Source organism: Jaculus jaculus, chromosome 6 (genome assembly GCF_020740685.1).
Source record: "Jaculus jaculus isolate mJacJac1 chromosome 6, mJacJac1.mat.Y.cur, whole genome shotgun sequence".
NCBI classification, from domain to species: Eukaryota; Metazoa; Chordata; class Mammalia; order Rodentia; family Dipodidae; genus Jaculus; species Jaculus jaculus.
Genome location: NC_059107.1, coordinates 25,662,259 through 25,683,804, shown reverse-complemented (window position 1 = coordinate 25,683,804; position 21,546 = coordinate 25,662,259). Strand labels below are relative to the sequence as shown.

The following is a 21,546-nucleotide window of genomic DNA, read 5'->3' as shown; positions in this document are numbered from 1 at the left end:
GTATGTGTGAGGACACACATATGTGTTCATGCATATGGAAGCCAGAGGACAATCTCAAGTGTCATTCCTGAGATATGCTGTATCCCCCTTCTCGAGGCACTGGAGCTCACCCATTGGCTGGACTATCTGGCTGATGCGCAGCATTTTACGTGGGTGCTGGGGATGGAATTCGAGTCCTCAAGCAATATAGCAACTGAGCTATCTTCCCAGATTATTTTGAGATTGAAAAGTGAGATGATGCCTTTCAAATATTTAATATTTTAGTTGGCACTTAATAAGTGTTAAGTAAACATAACAGTTATTATTGCTGACAGAGCATAGATGTGCACACGCCGGCAAAAACCTGGTCTGAATTGTTAATAAGTAAAGAGAATATTTATAGTAATAAGTGGCCAAGGAGAAAAATGCATAAGGCTTTAAGAGTATGTGGTAGAAATAACCTGATGACAGTGAGGCACCGGGCATCATGAGGCATCCCTCGAGACATGTGAAAGGAACACTAATGCCTCAGCTATCTGTGAAGCCTTAAATATGGCATTGAAGTCAAAGGCACAGCAGATATAGCTTCCAAGTCCTTTCTTAGCACTTGCTCTGTATTATAGGAAGTATTTTTTCTGCCCTAGAATGCTTAGAAAGATGCTTCAGTAACCAGCTGACTCTGCCAGGGAAGAAATTATTGAAGGGCCCTAGGGCCCTGACCACAAGAAAAACTGGAACAGCCTGCAAGGCTCTGTTCTGATGGGTGTGAGTTCGACCACAGCCAGTGCGGCAGCTCGGATAAATATAGTGCCTCTCAGCTGGTGTGAGTCATTTAGGAGATGGTATATGCAGCTGAGTGCTTACTAAATACAAATGGAACCACACACACAGTGCCTGGCACTGCCTTCTCCATGCAGAGACATAAAACCTCAGCCTAAACCCCAGAGGCCAACCCCAGAATAGCAGCCCAGGGCAGCAGAATGGACCCAAAGCAGCCGCAGGCTGAGCAAAGCCAGAATTTCTGTATTTTTGTATCTCAGCCACCTGTAACTCAATCCTCAATCCTCAGAGCTGTCCTCAAGAGGAACCTCCCTGCCTGCTCTCCTGCCCCTCTGAGACAAAGCAGACAGTTAGGTAACTTCGCCCAGGTTCCATTCCCTGCTCTGTCACTTTTAATGATCTTGGCTTGGTTATTTAACCTAAGGCTCAGTTTTCTTAACCAGTAAAATACTAGTCCCGTAAGGTTATTCTACAAATTAAACATAGATGAAATGCCCCTTATCTCAAAAAAGGACCAGAAAAAAAAAGCGCTTTGGATTTGGTTTTGTTTTTTTTTAATTTTTACATATGCACAATAAGATATCTTGAGAGAGAGATCCGCATCTAAATTGGAAATTGGTTTATGAACCATATATACCTTATACACAAGGAAGTAAGGTAACTTGACATGTCGTTTAAAATAGTTCTCTGAATGAAACAGTGTCTTGTTTTTGTTGTTTGTCCTATTGTCTGGGGGGGGGGGAGGGGAGAAGGGCACTGAGGTAGGGTTTCGCTCTAACCCAGACTGACCTATGAATTTACTATGTAGTCTCACGGTGGGCTTGAACTCGTGGCAATCCTCCTACTTTTGCCTCTCGAGTGCTGGGATTAAAGACGTGCACCAACTGACACGATAAAACAGCTTCTTAATATGGAACTTTCCTCTTGCAGAGTCATGTCAACACTTGAAAAGTTTTGGATTTGGGGACATTTGAGATTTCAGACGTTTGGGTCAGGGGTGTTCATCCTGTCATGCACAGAAGATGATCTGTGCTTAGTCAAGTGCAGAGTCAGCAGTCAGTAAATGTTGCCTGATGTTACGTCATCTCAAATTTCTCTTCTGGATCCATCTCACTTTGCTGCCTGAGCCTTACAGAGAAAGAGGTCAGCATCTTCTCAAGACTGCCACTAACTGGGAAAAACCCTACAGATGCACAGGAGGAAGACAGCTAAACAGGCAAGCCCACGTACCAATCACTCACCAGCATGTGGTAAGCCAAACTAAAAAAAAAACAACAAAGTTTGATTGCTGTTACTGAACATTTTCGATAGGCCAGGCACTGTACTATCTCTTTCATTAGACACGATTCCATTTGACAGAGTCTGTTCTCATCTGTGTTTTACACAGAAATAAAAGAAAGGTTTAAAGAAGAATGGACAAGGAGACTGAAGCCTTTTAGGAGCCAGGGGTCTTGCTGACCTTGATCATAGCACTGTCACTTACTTGGTGGCAACCCTCACATACGACCACCCACCACAGCCTGTTTATCCCACTTTCCTCCTTCCTCCCCAGGAATCCCAGAAGTGCATCCCAGGTTCAAACCTCAGCCCAGCACCCTTCTCTCTCATCCAGTGACAACTTTGCCTTAATTTTCTTTGGCAAGACATGGAGCTCACATTTCACAGGATCCTAGGGGAAAGACTAAATTAATTGAAAGCTTTTGAAAGCTAACAATCTAATTTTAAATGACTCCATGGTCCTACACAGGAAAGAGCAAAGTTTCTCAAATAATGAGATCACAACATCAGTTTGTTCCCTTGCACACAAGTGGAGATATGGGTGTGCCCCATGACAGGCACGCTGGTGGTATTGCAAAGAAGCTACATACTGTGAACGATCCAAGTTGACTGACACACACTCCAACACCCATTGATTCTGATCACTATAGCACCTAAAATGTCCCTACATACAACTGTGACTGCTTCTGGGCCTGCATTACCCACTAGATTGGAAGCTCCATGCAGACAGCCACCGAGGCTCTTGGTCATAAAATTCTCATGGCCAGCAGCAGGTCTGGAATATCAACACATCAACAAATAAGTCACAGAATGAATGACTCCAAGCCCCTTGCTGTGGCTCTGCAGAAAGGTCTCAGGTCTCCAGAGCTCGTCACAGTTGTCTCATTTTAAGAGCGCCCCTACAAGGTCTCAAGGGTAGTGTTAACGCTCATCGCTGGCTGTGCAGCCTTTACTGTTGTCACCTTTACAGCTAGACAACTGCTCCCAACAGCTGCTATTTATTAAGCATCTGTTGCGCGCCAACTACCACACTAAGTGCTCTGTAATATTGGTTCCTCTGGTCCATATATCACCTCCATGCGACCGTGTCACCTTTAAATGGAAGGAATAGAGACTCTGCTGCATTGCTTAACTTGCTCAAGGTCACTCAACTAACAAATGACAACAGAGTTTGAGTCCGTGTCTCTGGCTCCATGTTTTGCCCCTTTAAACACTAAGTAACGTCATCTCCAGGGAGCAGAGCCCAGGAATGGCCAGGCTAGGAGCTAGAACGGGGAGAAAGGTGAGGGAGTGTCATCTCCCCTGGAGATGACATTGGGAGGCTGCTGGAAGTAGCTGGGTCACTGGCCCCAGCTCTTTTTTTTTTTTTTTATCCCCACTCCAAATCCATGATGACTTGGCTATGCACCTACCTCTGAGCCTATCTCCTGCTTTATTAGATTAGGTATCAATTATTAACCTTATCAAAAATAAGAAAAAAAAGCATTGAGCAATACCCAATTTTTGAGGAATTATTCTGTGACATTCACAGAACCAAGGAGTCAAATATGCTTTCTCCTTTTCTCTTTTTCTTTATCCCGCCCCCTTCCTTCTCTGTCTCTATCTATCCATCTGAGACAAGGATAATTATAGCCAAACAATTTGGTTGAGTCTGTCTGAAAATTGTACTTGTGCTTAGGCAACAAAACCCTTTAGTATACTTGGCAGGCATGGCATATTTAGATCAATATAAAAGATCTGGGAAAGGCCCATGAAAGCTGGGGTTCCCGTTCTGTTCCCCTTCCTCCCTGTTTGGTCACTGTCACTACCCCATCCCCTCCCAAGCATCAAGGCTTACAGACCTGAAATAAATAACTTGAAGATTAACACATGAGATCTGTAACAATGAACTTGAAATCATCTGTCTCACGCAACAGAAGCAAGAGAAACTCTCTTTGGAAGAGTGGCATGCCTGAAATGTAAAGTTATTCTAGAAGGGCATGAACAAAGCTGCCTCAGAACAGAAAGTCATAAGGAGGGCGGGGGTAATTAGACTGTCGCCACTGTCAGGGTGACCAACCAAGTAGCCTCTCTAGCCAGAGAGACCTCCATGCTGTGATTTTGTCACTCAACACCATGAGCAGCCCATAGGCAGGGTTCACACTGGCTCCTGGTGCCAATCCTTGTGTCAAAGACAAAATTATTTGCGCTTGACCTGTCGCTTTTCCAGTGTGACACAGAGAGGATAGTCACTTAGGGAAAACTACAAGGAGATTCACTAAACAGACGTCTTCCTATAAATCACCCCAGGGAAGAATGATTTGTGGATGGGAAGAAAGAAGACAGACTCAACATGTGGGGATCCTGCTTCGAGAAATGTCTAGATGGAATGCATAAAAAATCATTGTGATCACTAAAGCAAAACCACCTCAGGTGGAAATGTAAACAGCCTGAATAATAATATTTTTTAAATGAAGTTAACAATATGGAAGAAATGAAAGGAAAAAAAAAATCCATCCAACACATTCGCTTTACTTTTAAATTATGGAATCCCAGTGTGATAAATTACTAGTAAGTAGCTAATAACATGCAAGCAAAGCCTTGGAAAGAACTCTAAGTTATGAATAGACCGTAACATGTGTCCTGCGCCATCTTTCATTCTACTGAAAGGAGCCACAGACTTTACGTCATTTGGCAAGAAGAGCAAAATTGCATAATTCTACACTTAAGTAAATTGCTCCATTAGCATGAAAAATGGTATTTGGGGATTTCTTTCTCTCATATAATTAGAAATGGAATGTTCCCAAAACAAAGTTCCTAAGGATAGAAACGCACATATGCACATACGCATCCATGCTTCCAACACACTTAGAGAAGATAGATGCCATAAACCACTGTGAAAAGATGCAAATATTCACCAGTGTCTTCCAGCTCTTTCTCTTTAGACAAGTTGGTCTAAAACTTTCAGTACCTAGAAAAAATTAGGTATTACCTGCATGTTTTATGAGTCCATCCAATTTTTTTTAAGTAACCTATAAGGTCTCTAAATTATCTTAAGTGATTACAAATAATTAAGTTCTAGAATAATTATTCAGCCATAAGCAAAAACAAATCCCAGCAAAACTAGAAATGAATATATAAAGTTGATCATTTGGATATCTTCAGTATATAAGGGGATGTATGACAACTTTCTTGTTTTATACTTATATACTAACCTGTTTTTTAAATGGGTATTACATTTAATTTTTTTTTAGAGAGAGAGAGAGAATTGACACACCAGGGCCTCAGCCACAGCAATTGAACTCCAGGCGCTTAGGCACCTAGTGGGCACATGCAACCTTGCACTTGCCTCACCTCTGTGCTTATGTGGGATCTGGAGAGAGATTGAACATGAGTCCTTAGGCTATGCAGGCAAGCACCTTAACTGCTAAGCCATCTCTCCAGCACTACATTTATTTTTTAAAAGAGAAAACTGCTCTTTCTTTGGAGTGAATGTGTTTTGCCCTGCAGTCCCTTTTTGCAACTTTTCCTGAATCCTGTCACTCTTTCAGGGGCTGGTGATGTCCAGATAACTGGAGGAGGAAATTTTCTTGGCCAGTTAGAGGACAGAGATTCTGGTTTTCCACCTGTATCTTGGTTTCTGGCATTGGCTATAGCTAGGCAAACAATCACCCAGGAAATGTCAAGTTATTATTGCTGTAAGCTGTGGCCATGCCTAGAGCACATGAACATTGTTTTTTAAGTTCTAGCTTCCTAAAAGGGATAATTAACCATTGGCAACCTTGACATTTGGTATGTGTGGTTAAAACTACTCTTTAACATCTTCCTTACTAATGCCATGGCTCTTAAAATCAACTGTGCAGTAAAGCTTGAGATCATTGGAGACCTCATTTGCATAACAGCAAGGCTGAGGGCCAGAGAGCTGCCAACAGAGGGCAGTGTAACTGAAAGAGCCATGGTCTAAGTCTCCCGGACTGAGTCTAGACCAACATCAGCATTCATACTGTGACCTCTGGTGAGTCATTCAACTCTAAGCCCTAGTTCCATCACCAGCAGAACTACTTGACCATAGAGGAAAAACCTCCAGGATTCTGTGTGCATATGTGTAGGTATGTGTGCATATGTGAGTGCACGTGTGTGTTTTAGGGAATGAAACCAGGACCTTGTGCAAGCAAGTCATGCACTCCACTGCCCAGCAGCAGGAGAAGGCCTGAACCTCCAGGATTCTTAAGCAGCTTCTATGTCCTAGAGTCAGGACAGGACGTGTCAGTCATCCAAGACCAAGCCCACTCACCCTCCAAACATAGCATTTGATCCAAGAGGTGACCAATCCAGAGTACTAAGGTAGGAATGGATTTTTGTCTTAGGTAAGATGGAATCTCAAAGTATGAGAAAAAAGAAGAGTGGAGGAAATGGTAATAGAAAACACGTGATATGAGAACAGGAAAGAATTACTGGGAAAAAAAGAAGGGGATTCTAGCAGGAGAGAGGGGAATAGAGAATGGTAATTGCCAAGGATGATCAGCAAAAGTATTAGGAAAATGTCATAATGAAACTAGGGTGGTTTGAATGAATGTGCCACCATGGGCTCATGCATGGCCTTTGGGAGGTGAAGCCATGCTGGAAGTGGTATGTCACTGGTGGTGGGCATGGAGGTTTAGGCTGGCCCATTTGCAAGAGGTAGCTCAATTTTGCTGCTTCTTCTCAGCTGTTCTGACAAAGCATGATGCCTAGGGTTTCTACTTGCCATGCTTCCTTGGCTATGATGAAGTTTCCCTTGAAACTATAAGCCAGATCAAACCCTTTCCTTCTACATGCTGTTTCTGGATGGGTACTTTGTGCAGCAAGAAGGTGACTGCTACAGATACCCATTTTTTGTATGCTAATGTAAGAAAGACCAAAAATGAAGGAAAAAGAAGGGGTAGATTTTGGGGAGGCCTCTTTCAGTTATGGAAGCCTGTTAACTCCACTGCCCCAGCCATTTTCTCCTCCCTTTCTTCAGCAGAGCCATGGATGTTCTACTCACTGTCACCTCTCACCTGCTGGGGTCTCTGAACAAGCATCCCTTCCCTCATGCTCATGTCAATTCATTTTCTCCACACTGGTCAGAGGGAAATTTCCAAAAGCAAAAATTTATCACAACAATCTTCTTTCTCAACTCTAGTAGCCTCCTTTGCTCTAAGGACAAGGATCTCAAATCTGGACCAACACTTAAGACTCTTCCAGACGCTTCCTACTTCCTCTATGTGACCTCTAGCTACACTTTACCCTAGTGTCTTGAATTTCAGACACTCTGGCCTTTCAAAGTCCAACTGGGTCAAGCTCTTCCTACTTCAGAGATTTCCTTCTAGCTTTATTTTCACCTCTTACACCTTCCTCATCTTCACCTAGTCAGAACCCACTCATCACTCGGGCCATAGCTTAGGTGGTACTTGGAAAAGCTTCCTGGCTCTATGGCAAGACTGATCTCATTAATACTCCCAGGACAGCTCACACTTACCTCCTCTTAACTGACATGCACCCACAAGATCATCTGCACAATGACTAGACTGAAAAGTCTATGAAAACTGGGCTTGAGTTTGCTCAGTTCAGGGTTGTACTAGTGCAGTGGCCTACTCAATAAATATATGTTGCCACAAGCACAGAAAGACGAAAGCCACAAGTTCTCTCTCATCTGTGGTTCCTAAACTGAAACTTCTTGAATTGCAGGCATACCTGACAAGCCATTCAAGGGACAGATAAGAGGGATGGAAGTATTTTGGGGAAGAGGAATGGGAGGGCAGGGGGAGATAAACACAAAACCAAATCCAAAATGAATTGATACCATAGAAACCTTCCTCCTGGATAGTAGACTAAAAGATATAATGCTCAATGGAACATAGAGGGATCATCTGGTAAGAAGGGTCCTTGAGAGGGTGGGATGAAGCTTAACCCTAAAAGTTTCTGGCTTGCAACTCCCAATAGCATAAATTGGTTACAAAGCACATTGAGCTGTTAATTGAGAAGACCTGTGAGATCCCCAAAACATGAAAGGCTTCTGTCCAAGTATTTGATTATCTGCCTGAGGTGAAAAGTAAGATGCTACTGTGGAACACACCACATGCTGATGACATAGAACATAGAGAGATCTGGCTGAGTCTGAAAGGAAGCCAGATTCCAGATGGTTAGCCTGTATAGTGCTGAAAAGTGCTACATGAGCTGCTGGGGAAAAATAGCCAATAATGTTTTGAGCAAGCAGGAGACCCTGGTATATGAAAACAACCAGCCTGACAAGATCAACACACCTGTGAAATAGTGGCACACAGCCTAGGTGGATAACTAATGGCTTTCTGACTGGCTAAGAGATCCACGTAGTGGAAAGGAATCCATAGCTGGAAATGGGAACCAAGTCATAATCTTATGGAGGTCAAGATTATGGACTCCCATCAGAATCTCACACTAATCTTCAGCCAAAAATGAGGATACAGCCATCAAAATCTCTCTAAATTAACAATGCTTATCTCCTTTAACCTACCCTGATCTCCCTCTCCATTGGAGAAGCTGTTTTCGTTTTTCAGAAAGCAATGAGAACTGAGAACAAACAGAAACTATCAACAAGACAAGACTAGATAGATGACTCCCTGTTAGAACATGAGCCACCCCTCACACAGTAGTGTGGTTTCACCTGAGTAAACTGAGGAACTGGCGAGATGAGCAAGAGCGCTGCTTCCACGGTGAGCCTGACAACCTGTGTCAGGGTGATGGAGGCAGACACTGAGGATACTCAAAATGCACCAAAGCAGAAATCCAGAAGCTGCTGAGAGCTCAACTCTAAAGTAGACTTAAAACACACCCAACAAGGCTCAGGAAAGTCTGTGGAAGTTATGGTGGAAAGAAGATCAGAGCCACAGGATGGGAGGCAATAGCTAGAGATATTGCTCCCCCCCCCCCACACACACACACAAAAAAAAACAATTCATTGCTGCTCTCACAACTCATAATCCATGTTGAATACCAGCAATCCCGCTTCAGCAGAATGGGGTCAGGGAGTTGGGAAATGATGATACCAAGAATGGCATATCCACACAAAATTTCTACTTAATAAAATACATAATTAAGTGTTGCATAAACACTTGATTGCTAATGCTAACCAAGACTATACCACAGGCACATATCTCAACACAGAAATTTGCATCATCAATTCATGTGTTTCAAAAGAAAAACCAATGGGCTGGGGAGATGGCCCAGTCATTAAAGTGATTGCTTGTAAAGCATGCTGAATGGGGTTCAATTCCACAGCACCCACATAAAGCCAGATGCACAATGTTATACATGCATCTGGAGTACATTTGTAGGAGAAAGAGGACTTGGCAAGCCCTTTCTCATTATCTCTCTCTCTCTCTCCCTCTCAAATAAATAAATAAAATATTTTTATAAAGAGAATCCAAGTAACATGGGCTAGTAAGCATGAAACCAGAAGGTAATATGTTATTGCTAAATATTTGGAAGAATAAATGATGAGCTAAAGCCTTTTAGATGCTGTCAGCTCCACAAAAGTTCTAAAAATCTTGGGAAATAATCATGTATTCAAAAGCTGTTCATCTTTAGATTTCTAGACCCTGAGACTGTCTGGGAATTAGCAACAAGACATGCATTCCACCTGCCCAGCAGATGTCTTCCAAAGGAAGTGGGGTAGAGGATGGAGAAACCCAGGCTTCAGAAAGCTGAGCACATAATGCATGCAGCAGACCAAGGCTGCAATGGAAGCCAGTGCAAGGTCATCACTGTGGTCTGTGTTGATGACTAGGTTAGGAGATGTCACATTCTGACATTTACTGCAAAGGAGGAGGCAACAGATTTCACAAACAATCCTGTTAGAAGGAGAAATATTGATGAGAGAGAAGCCCTGACTGAGGCAGGCAAGCTTTATAGTTCAGAGCCACATTTTAGTCATCCTACCTTGCTGACCCAGCAGTACATACCTGGCCTGGAACCAAATGAGGACAGTAATTAAGTTATCTTGGGAAGAAAGCCATAAGGGAAGGAGAAGAAAACCTGAAAACTCCTGGACTCTGAATTCTAGGAGAAAGGCAGCTTGGCAGGATGCAGATGTGCTCAGGGTTTCTCCAAGGTCACCACTCAACTAATAAAAATTTGTTGAGCATTCATTATGCACCAATCACTATGCTATCAAGAATGCATGAAGAGAAATTAAAAAAAAAACATAAAACAACATGTGTGATATATACTTCATAGAGAAATTATGTGGCCAATGAAGCCATAACACAGGGAAAGCTGACCCACACAGAGACTACAAGGATAGGTTTCCTGAGGAAGCAAAACCCACATGTAACACCAGAAAAGTAGGAGAAAAGCAGGTAAGAGAGGAGGGAAGGGTATTCCAGATCATAGGGGCAGCAGTAGCATAGGCCTCACAGCAGGAAGGAGCAGAGGCAGGAACAGGGGGATCAGCCTGGAAGTCAGAGGAAGGAAGCCAGGCCTAAGGAGCCACCAGGGGTCCAAACAGCAGACAATGCAAGCCCCTAGGTTTCTTCTTCACCCCAAGAGTGATGCAAACACACTTAACAGATGAGTATGAGGACTGTATAGTGCCCCTACCACTGCCACCATCAGAAATATCACTGTTTGTAATTATACTTGTCTGCAGTCAGTGGAGGTCTGACACTTCTGTTGATAAGGACAGGGAGACCACATCCAAAACTCTTACTATAGCCTACTGTTGTAACTTTTGTATGTTGCTGTCAGCCACAGTTGTCAACTTCTTACTGTGCAAAACTTATAAGTTAAACTTCATCATAGGAATGTATAGAAAAAATATGGCCTATCTAGGGTCAATTACATTCTTTAGTTTCAGGCATCCACTGGGGTCTATGGATGAGGGAGATTGTTGTCCACAATCTGAACTATAGAATGACCCTTTTGGCTGCAGTCCTGGATCAGTGTGTGAAGATCTCCATTTCTTACTGTATGGTAGACAATATGCTCCAGAAAGTTTTTCATGTATTTAAAATTGAGTCAAGGAATTTCCAAAAAAAAAAAAAAAAAAAAAAACAAGGGTTCCACCCAGGACAAGCCCAAAGCCATGTTGGTTTTTGTGTGCTTCAGAATGATAAGCTAGCTTCTCCATTAAGGTATCTGTCAAACCCTACTGTCATTACACTTTGTTCTGGGTGGCTGTTGGGGCATACAAGCAATATGATTGATCCCTGAGAATACCTGCTAGAGATTGTTATGATTTAAACATGAAGTGTTCCCCACAAAGGCTCATCTGTCAAGATTTGATCCACAGCTAGTGGGTCCAATTATTGAGAAGTGATTCAATCATGACAGCTTTGACCTAACCAAATGGATTCATTCACCTACAGATTCGTAATTTAGTGGTATTATTGGAGATATTCTGAGGTGGGGCCTAGCTGGAGGAAATAGGTACCTGCATGCCTATGAAATGCTATAACTTGTCCTGGACCCTTCTGTGTCTTAACCACCATAAGGTGACAGACCTCTCTATCATGTATGTCTCCTGCTATAATGTCCCTCTTTGCCACAGACCCGAAAGCAGAAATGCCAGCTGGCAATGAACTGAAGCCTTTGGCACCTGGAGCCAAAATGAGTCATTTCTCCTTTAACTAGTTTATATTAGGTATTTTCTCAGTGATGAATGGCTAAGACAGAGAACTTCACATACAGCTGTTTCCTCAGTTTGCTGCATCTTTGTAAAAGAGAATGAAAAATAAATGCATTGTACCAAAGGGAATGCTAAGAAAACTACAATGCCTTGACAATGGGTGGAAAAGGAAAACATGTCTCCACTGAGAATTCTTAACTACAAGTTAGCCTTCTCCTGGGCTTTGGTTTTGCTTTGGGGTTTTCAAAACTCATGCTCTTCCCTGTGTCCATGAACAGAAAATTTAATTAAAGAGGACTTTTATTGTCAGTGTCTTCAGGTGGATAATAGAAGTAAACTTTAATTTTCTTTGGAAAAAATAATAAAACAAATTCAACACACACAAATATAACAACTGATAAGGGAAGCCTAACTTTAAGAAATATGTGTCAGGGGCTGGAGGGCTGGAGAGATTGCTTAGTGGTTAAGGCTCTTGCCTGCAAAACCAAAGGACCCAGGTTTGATTCCCTACAACCTACACAAGCCAGATACACAAGGTGGTACATGAGCCTGCAGTTTGGAGTGGCTGAAGGCCCTGGCATGCCTATTCTTTCTTTCTCTCTCCCTCTCCCTCTCCCTCTCCCTCTCCCTCTCCCTCTCTCTCTCTCCCTCCCTCTCTCTCTCTCTCTCTCTCTCTCTCTCTCTCTCTCTCTCTCTCTCTCTGTGTGTGTGTGTGTGTTTCTGTCTCTGTCTCTCTCTTTGCATGTCTCTTTCTGAATGAAATAAAGAACGAAGAAAGAAAAAAGAAAGGAAGGAAGGAAGATGAACAAACAGTTCAAGGAAAACTGGATTTGCACATGTAGAAGAATGCAACTAGATCCTCATCTCTCACCCTGAACAAAAATCAATTCAAAATGGATAAAAGACCTTAATGTAAAACCTCAAAATTTGAAACTGCTAGGGGAAAACACTTCAAGATATAGAGGTAGGCAAAGAGTTTCTGAAAAGTACTCTAGTAAGTTAGAAAACAATAAGAATTTGTGAGTAGGACTAAATAAAATTTTAAAGCTTCTTGGGAGGCAGAAGTAGGAGGAACAATGAGTTTGAGGTGACCCTGAGACTACATAGTTAATTCCAAGTCAGGTTGGACCACAGTGAGACCCTACCTTGAAAAACAAACAAAATTAAAAGCTTGTGTACAACACTGGAAATGATCAGCACAGTAGACAGTCTTCAGAAAGGCAGAAAATCTTTACCAGATGAACATCAGACAGAGGCTTAATATCTAGAATCTATAAATAACTTCTATAAATATATAATTAAAAAGGTAAACAGCAAATATCAAATCATCTGATCAGCAAATGGGCTAATGAGGTGAACAGATAAGTCTGAAAAGAATAAAGGACAAATGGCCTATAAATATATGGAAAAGAATTCATCATCTTTAACCATTAGGGAAATGCAAATCAAAATTATAGTGAAATTTCATTTCATTCCAGTCAGAATGACTATCATCAAGAAAACACACCAAATACTGGAAAGGATGCAGAGCAAAAGGAACCCTGCTGGTGTGGATGTAAATTAGTATAACCACTATGAAAACCAAATGGAAGATCCTTAAGAAACTAAACGTAGAACTACAGTGTGATCCAGCTGTACCAACCCAAAGCACTGTAAGGTAGCATTCCAGAAAGATACCTGCACACACATGCTTATTTACTATACTCTGTTCACAATAGCCAAGATATAGATTAATGCATGGCTAAGGGAAATGTGTGTGATACACACATATATATGAGTTTATACACACATGTTTATATATATGAGTTTACCTAGTCATAAAGAACAAAATTATGTCATTTGCATTTGCAGGAAAATAGATTATTACTTCAAGCAAAATTGAGTCAAACTCAGAAAACAAATGTTGTATTTTTAATCTTATAAGAAAAATCTATATTTTGCCAGGCATGGTGGCACACGCCTTTAATCCCAGCACTCGGGAGGCAGAGGTACGAGAATCACCAAGATTTCAAAGCTACCATGAGACTACATAGTGAATACCAGGTCAGCCTGAGCTAGAGTGAGACCCTACCTTGAAAAAACAAAAGAAAAAATCTACAGTTTAAGATTACATATATAAGATTAAAGTAGAAAAGGGATGATTTAGGGTAAGATAATATATATTTGTGATGTGATTGGTTATTTTTCATTTGACTTAGTTTTGTGGGGGTTTTGTTTTGATTTGATCAGTTAGTTTTAATTTGATTTTGTTTTGAGGGTTTTTTTTTATTTTTTACTTATTTATGTGTGTGAGAGAGGAACAGACAAACAGAGAGAATGAGAATGCCAGGGTCTCCAGCTTCCTGCCAAAGAACTCCAGATGAATGCACCTCCTTGTGCATCTAGCTTATGTGGGCTCTGGGGAATCCAACCTAAGTCCTTTAGTTTTGCAGGCTAGTGCTTTAACTGCTAAGCCATCTTTTCATCCCCTGAGGGTATTTTTTGTTCATTTTTATTTACTTATTTGAGAGCAAAAGACAGAGAAAGAGGCAGATAAGAGAGAAAGAGAGGGCTGGAGAGATGGCTTAGTGGTTAAGCGCTTGCCTGTGAAGCCTAAGGACCCCGGTTCGAGGCTCGGTTCCCCAGGTCCCACGTTAGCCAGATGCACAAGGGGGCGCACGCGTCTGGAGTTCGTTTGCAGAGGCTGGAAGCCCTGGCGCGCCCATTATCTCTCTCTCCCTCTATCTGCTCCCTCTATCTGTCTTTCTCTCTGTGTCTGTCGCTCTCAAATAAATAAATAAAAATTTAAAAAAAAAAAAACAGAGAGAGAGAAAGAGAGAGAATGGGCATCTGGCTAATGTAGGTCCTGGGGAATGGAGCCTCAAACCGGGGTCCTTAGGCTTTACAGGCAAGCACTTAACCGCTAAGGCATCTCTCCAGCACCCTGAGGGTATTTTTTACATATGTACTCAAACTTCTTAGTTTTTCTTGTACAACTACTTGATCTTTAATTTCTATTGAAATAGCCTTTTATAAAATAAAATTATAAATGATACAGCTAAGGGTTGGTAAGGGAGGAAAATGATACAGCAAGGTGGTTTGATGGAAGGGATGTAGCTCAGTGGTAGAGTACTGTTTACCATGAGTACAGCCCTGGATTTCATCCCCAGCACCACCACTACCACAACCACCACAAAAAATCTTAAGGAAGCAAAGCTTCCAATAGAGAGACAGTAGATTTCATAATGACAGTCACATTAGAATTATATGAATGGGAATGTTTCTGGAGTTAACATTAAGCATACTAGGAAAAAATGAGCATTTAGCAATAGAAACAACTTCCTCCCTAAATGGAACATGGTGAAAACTACAGAACATCAAAGTCAAAGAGATAGGCTTAGAAGCCACCAGAGAGAAAAATACAGTGCACTAAAGACACAATTTAAAAGTTAACATTAAAAACAGACAGCAATTATCAACAACCAAAGAAAGAAATGAATCGATAACCATAAAAGCTCCCTTTTAACTTTCATAAAAAAATTCAGTCACTAATAGATTCTACAATCAGAATTTACTAACACTAAATTATTTATTTCTGGTAATAGGAAATCAAATATCCAAGGTTTAGGATAGTAAAAGGATTGATAAACTTATTGTGGCTAAAAACATAAAATTTACTATCTTAATCATTTTGAACGCACATTACAGTCGTATGATGAACTTAAAACAAGTGTGTGTGTGTGTGTGTGTGTGTGTGTGTGTGTGTGTGTGTGTGTTTGCAGGACAAAGGATAACCTTGAGCACATGCCATCACACCTGGAGTTTTTACCTGAGTACTAGGGATTGGTCTCCAGTCCTATTGCTTATGAAGCAAGCACTGTACTAAGTTATAGCCCTAGCTCCAATGTGTTGTTTAAGTTTTATCACTAAAATCATATAAACAGGGCTGGAGAGATGTTTTGGTGGTTAAGGTGCTTGCTTATGAAGCTTAAGGACCCAGGTCCAATTCTCCAGGTCCCATGTAAGCTAGATGCACATGGTGGCACATGTGTCTGGAGTTCATTTGCAGTGACTACAGGCCCTGGTGTGCCCATTCTCTCTCTAGATCTACCCCACTGTCTTAATAAATTTAAAAAAATAATGAATCTTTAAAAATCGCCTAAACAAATGCCAAACATTTAATAGTCTAATAATAATATCTAATTTGTGAATATTTTTAAAGTGGCATACTAAAATACTTTACAATAAATGCAAAGTAGTGAAGAGGAAAGTGACAGACTTCTTAAAAAAAAAAAAACCTGGGCTGGAGAGATGGCTTAGCGGTTAAGCGCTTGCCTGTGAAGCCTAAGGACCCCGGTTCGAGGCTCGGTTCCCCAGGTCCCACGTTAGCCAGATGCACAAGGGGGCGCACGCGTCTGGAGTTCGTTTGCAGAGGCTGGAAGCCCTGGCGCGCCCATTCTCTCTCTCTCCCTCTATCTGTCTTTCTCCCTGTGTCTGTCACTCTCAAATAAATAAATAAAAAATGAACAGAAAAAATATTAAAAAAAAAAACAAAAAAAACCCTTCCATTATTCAGACGAAATGTAAAAAATTAACACTGAACTTTGTTAAATTAATGTAGTGGCAGTAGAAATATTCTGAAAAACTTAAACTGTGGAAAGCCCCCAAATGAGGGAAGAGCGGTAAGCGTGGGGTGGCTAGGGAGGCTGCCCTCGGCCCTGTGCTTTACTGCTTCACCCTCCTCACAGTTTACTGCAGGTTTAACTTTAAGTATCATATTCTGCCCATTGTAATTTTTGTTGGCCAAACTGTTACATTTTGGTAAGTCTTTTGTTACCTGCTCATTCAGCTGTCACGTAGGCACTATTGCAACGCATGCTTGCTTATACCATAAAATCCCTAGCAAACTTCAGCTCGGCGCTGATGCCATTAAGGAAAGATCCAGGTGCCAATCCTCCAGCATAAATAAACTTCCTCTCATACACCTGACTCAGCTGTGGTTCTCTTGACACCCAGAACATTTCTGGAGGCCCCAGTGAGATTTCACAGCCATACCCCAGGTGGTCCCCTGAATTGCCCTCCAAGACCTGAAATCCTACATGAATGGGATCCCTGGGTTCAAGTGGAGGCTACTGGAACCCTAAACCCCATCACACACATAACAGAAGAGGAGGGAAAACCTCTCAATAGCTGTGAGGAGGTTAAGGAAGAGAGTATGGAGGAGGTGTTCTGTTCCTGTCCATATTTGAAGGAAGAGCCATTCTTTACTGACAGAAGCCAAAGTCTGAGGACCTCTCTAAACTCTGATTTACCTGATTCTTTCTTTCCCTTGATTTCTCCCATTATTCCCCACCAATGTCTTTATCTTGGGTTCATAGATTTCTTCCCACACTATAAGACCACCAGTAAATTGTGGGTGTCCTATAGGATAGATCCACTGGAGGGGTACCCTTACTGCCATTCCCCAAAATCCCACTAATCAGGAACAAGCCAGATTGGTTTTCACCCCAATTCTCTAGCAGCAGTTGGGGTTACCTCTTCAAAAGGAGAAAATGATAGGAAATGGAATTGGCTAGAGAGTCAGAGTAACAGACCCCCAAAACTAATAGTTTCTTATTCCTTGGCTAAAAGCAGGAAATATCACTTGCATAAACCTGGGTGTTACACCCTCTAAGAAAGATTTCTACATCAAGCTTCACCCTTTCTAGAGGACAGAAACTCTGATCCTTACCTAAGATTACTGGCAAAGCAGTAAAATCTGGTCTTTGTCCATGGAAACCAGCCTACAGGAAATATCACTTGCATAAACCTGGGTGTTACACCCTCCAAGAAAGATTTCTACATCAAGCTTCACCCTTTCTAGAGGACATAAACTCTGATCCTTACCTAAGATTAATGGCAAAGCAGTAAATTCTGGTCTTTGTCCATGGAAACCAGCCTACCTGGACTTTGTCACATAGCCACTCCCCATAAAGAAACCCAAATTTGAGTCTCAAGGTGGGCTTCTCCAACCTCCTCTTGCCTCACTGGGCAAAAGTTCTTCCCTCCTCCCTCATAGGGTTTGTATGTTCTAGACTTAAGACCCTTCCTTTTATCCTCCTAGGTGCACCATAGCCAGCTGTTTAACCAGACCAGGGAAGATCTTAGTCTTAACCAATAGAGCATTGTCACTCTACAGAAACAGACAGATTATCTAATAGTGGTAGTACTACAAAACCATGGAGTTTCTGAGCCTGATTATAGAAAAAGGGAGGGATTTGTGTCTATCTAGGGGGGAAATGCTGCTTCTACATGAACCAATCTGGCATAATTAGGAAAATGCAAGACAATTATAAGAGAGAATAAAGGCCAGAGTAAAGAAAAGTGAGTCCTACTGGAAGAGCATCTAGACCACCTAAGCCCCTTGGATAGCCTATGTAGCTGGGCCATGAGTTACGGTCTTTTTAGTACTCTTGTTCAGGTCCTGCCTGATAATGCTGCTCAATATATTCATGCAATACCAGGTAGAGCTGTCAGGCTCCAGGCAATTCATCAGGAATATCAGAAAATACTTCCCCAGGAGAAATCCCATTTTGCCATACTATATGACTCATAAGACGTCAGCTGAGTGCCATCTTGAGAAAGAATCCATTGCTAAAATCTGAGTTATTCCAGGAGCCTGAGATCAGGGAACCACCAAAGGTAGGGAGGTGGACACAGTTTGACCCAGAGAGATAGTTGTGGAGAAGAGGAGGGCCAAATGCTGATAAACCAAACAGGATTAGGGGTCTGGCTTGAGCAGAAAGGTTTACAGACAAAGATAGTTCTGCTCTAGCTGTCCTGAAACCGAACTCACCAATTCATAGTAACAGTTTGATAGTGCTGAGCTTGAGGCCAGTGAGGATAGCCACTATCTATTGTTCACTACTATACAGCCTGAGACGTGTGAAGTTTGAGGAGTGGACTTGAATACCCACAGCTGTATCCCTCTAGCAGAGTGATTAATAGTGTGTGGGAGGGGCTTGCTGGGCATGGTGGCACACACCTTTAATCCCAGCACTTGTGAGGCAGTGGTGGGAGGATCTCTGTGAGTTTGCGGCCCAGCCTGGGACTACATAGTGAATTCCACATCAGTCTGGGCTAGAGCAAGACCCAACATTTTAAAAAAAAAGTCAAGAGGGACTTGAAATTATGAAGACAGGTCCCCTGCTTGTACTGATCTCAGTGCTATGGTTGCCTCCTGGATTACTTTCTCACTGCTGTGACCAAATGCCTGACCAGAAGCAACTTAAGGAAGGAAGGATTTATTTCAGCTTGCATTTTGAGGTCACCATCTAACATGGCGAGGAAGACCTGTCAGCAGGAGATAGAACCAGCTGGGTCACATGCAGTCCACAGTGAGGAAGCAGAGAGCAATGAATGTTAAATACTCAGCTTGTTTTCTCCTTTTCATTCAGTCTGGGAGCCCAGCACATGGAATGGCATAGCCCATAGTTGGGACAGGTCCTCCATCTCAGCCTGATCTAGAAAAACCCTCACAGATATTCACAGAGATTTATTTCCGTGGTGATTCTAAATCCTGTTAAGTTGGCAACCACAGATTAACCGTCACAAATTCACTTCTTGTCAACTTGACTCTTCAAGCCATAACCATTCACTCCTTGTTCCAACAGGCCCATGTACATCTCATAATAACAGTTACATTTAGTCCAATTTCAAAAGCCCCCATGCATGGTCTTTAACAGTTTCAACAGTATTCAAAAGAGTAAGTACAAAGACTCTAGCATTCTCATAACTATGAGCTCCCATAACCTCAAAAAATATGTTAGATACTTTTAACATTGTTACAGTTACCTTCTTGTTGCTGGGACACACACCAGACCAAAAGCAGCTTAGGGTAGGAAAGGGTTTACTTCAGAATTACAGATCCCAGAGGAGCTTCATCATATAGACAAAAAAATAAAATAAAATAAAACTGGCTCACTTCAATAGCAGAGAGACAATAGCCAGTACCAGTCAGCACAACTGACTCTGAACACACACTTAGGGCTGGAGTCATTATCAAACATACCTGAGTCTATGGCTGGGGAGACAGACACATAGCAAGGGAAAATGAGATAAAAGCAAAACCAAAACCCTGCAGGATAAACCCCAAACTCTGAAGTTCTACGTCTAGCATCTGTGGCTCATGACTGAATAATCTGGGTGACAAAGGATTTGGGAAGCCTCACCCCTCTAGCTCTGGTTCCTGTGGCACTCATAGTATCTTTTCAGCAAGCTCCATTCAGGGCAGTCAGCTTTCTTTGGTTCCGGCACCTTGGACATCTTGTAGTCTCTAGTTTTTATAGCTTTACCTGGGGGATTCAAAAGACCTTCTAGTAGAGACTCTGATCCTGCTGTGCGTACATTACCTGGCTTCAGCAGCACTCTGGAACTGTGGTGTACTGCTCTGTGCTCACTCCCTTCCCCTTCTAAAGTTTGAGTCATTCATGCCTGCAAAACCATTACCAAGGAGGCCAAGCTTACAGTTTGTAAGGTGTGGTCTCCTTAGAACACAGCTGTAAAAGCCTCTTTATGGCTGTCCAGGCTGACCTCGGCAAAGAACTTCTTAATTTAAGTTTACTTCCTTGAAATGAATTTAGATTTTCATAAGATGGAACCTCTACTGGGTGAAATTGTGCCCTAGGACAACTTTTCTATTGTCCCTACTAGAGTGCAGGGAGTTTCCCTTTAATGATGCTCATCTCTTTAACAATGAAGCTACTTTCTCATGACTGCTGGAATGCCATCCTGACTTGAGACTTAGTCCACGACTTTTGAGTTTACAGCACCATTCAAGTTTTCAGGACATGGGAGAATACAGCCAATTTCTTTGACAGCATAAAACATGAACTACCTCTAGTCTAGTTCCTGACAGAGTCTTTTTTTCCCTTTGAAATTTCATGAAACAGGCCTCCACTGTCTACATATCTTTCAACATTCTTATCATCCAAGCTCCCAACAGACTGAGACATTAAGCTCTGCTTATAGTACTGAAGGACTTTTTAGGCCAAAGTTCCAAATTCTCCACATTCTTCCCAAACCAGCTCCAATGGCCTATGAATACATGGTCAGACTTCTAGCAACTGCCCCATTCCTTTGTACCAATTTTCTGTATTAGTTACTTTCTCGTTGCTATGGCCAAATATCTGACAAGAAGCAACTTAAAGAAGGAATGGTTTTTTTTTGGCTTACAGTTAAAGGTTACAGATCTCATAATAGCAGGGAGGCCATATGACCATATGACCCAGCTATTCCATCCTTATCCAAACCTGAAGGATTCTAAGTCAACATTCCTCAGAAGCACTTAAGTATTCACACTCATTGCTATACTATTGATAACATTTAGCAGATAGAAATAGACTAGATACCCATCAACAGAAGAATGGATAAAGAACATGTGTTAATACACACAATGGAATTTTAAGCAGCCCCAAGGAAAAATAAGTAGTAACATTTGCAGAAAAATGAAAGGAACTGAAAACCATTATGTTCAGAAAAATAATCCAAGCCCCAAAAGACAAATATCACATTCTCTTATATGTGAAACCTAGACATAAAATTACACATGTATGTGTGTATTCATAAATGTGGTGCAGGGCACAAAACTAGAAAGGAGATGTAAGAGGGGAAGAAGAGAACTTAAGGAGAGTGAGAGATTCATAGGGAAATGCAATACATCTGATAAGAATGCATAAGGGATGAGGAACAAATAAGAGCAGAGAAGGGAACCAGCCAGAGAAAAGGAAGGAGAGTGCAGTGGGAGAAGAGAATGGATGAGAACAGAGTACAATGATGCATATGATGAACACGCCATGCTGAAACTGCATGCTAACCTAAAATTAACTTTAGAACAACGATGGGGAAAATTAATAAGAAGAGTTCTATGTCACTGAAACTGAGGGGAG

General features: G+C 41.8%; 1 protein-coding gene across 1 annotated transcript in view; it reads right to left on the bottom strand.

Annotated features, from left to right (window-relative positions):
* Dock2 (dedicator of cytokinesis 2) overlaps positions 1-21,546 on the bottom strand; it is a 469,609-nt gene that overhangs the window by 342,837 nt on the left and 105,226 nt on the right. The window lies entirely within an intron of this gene.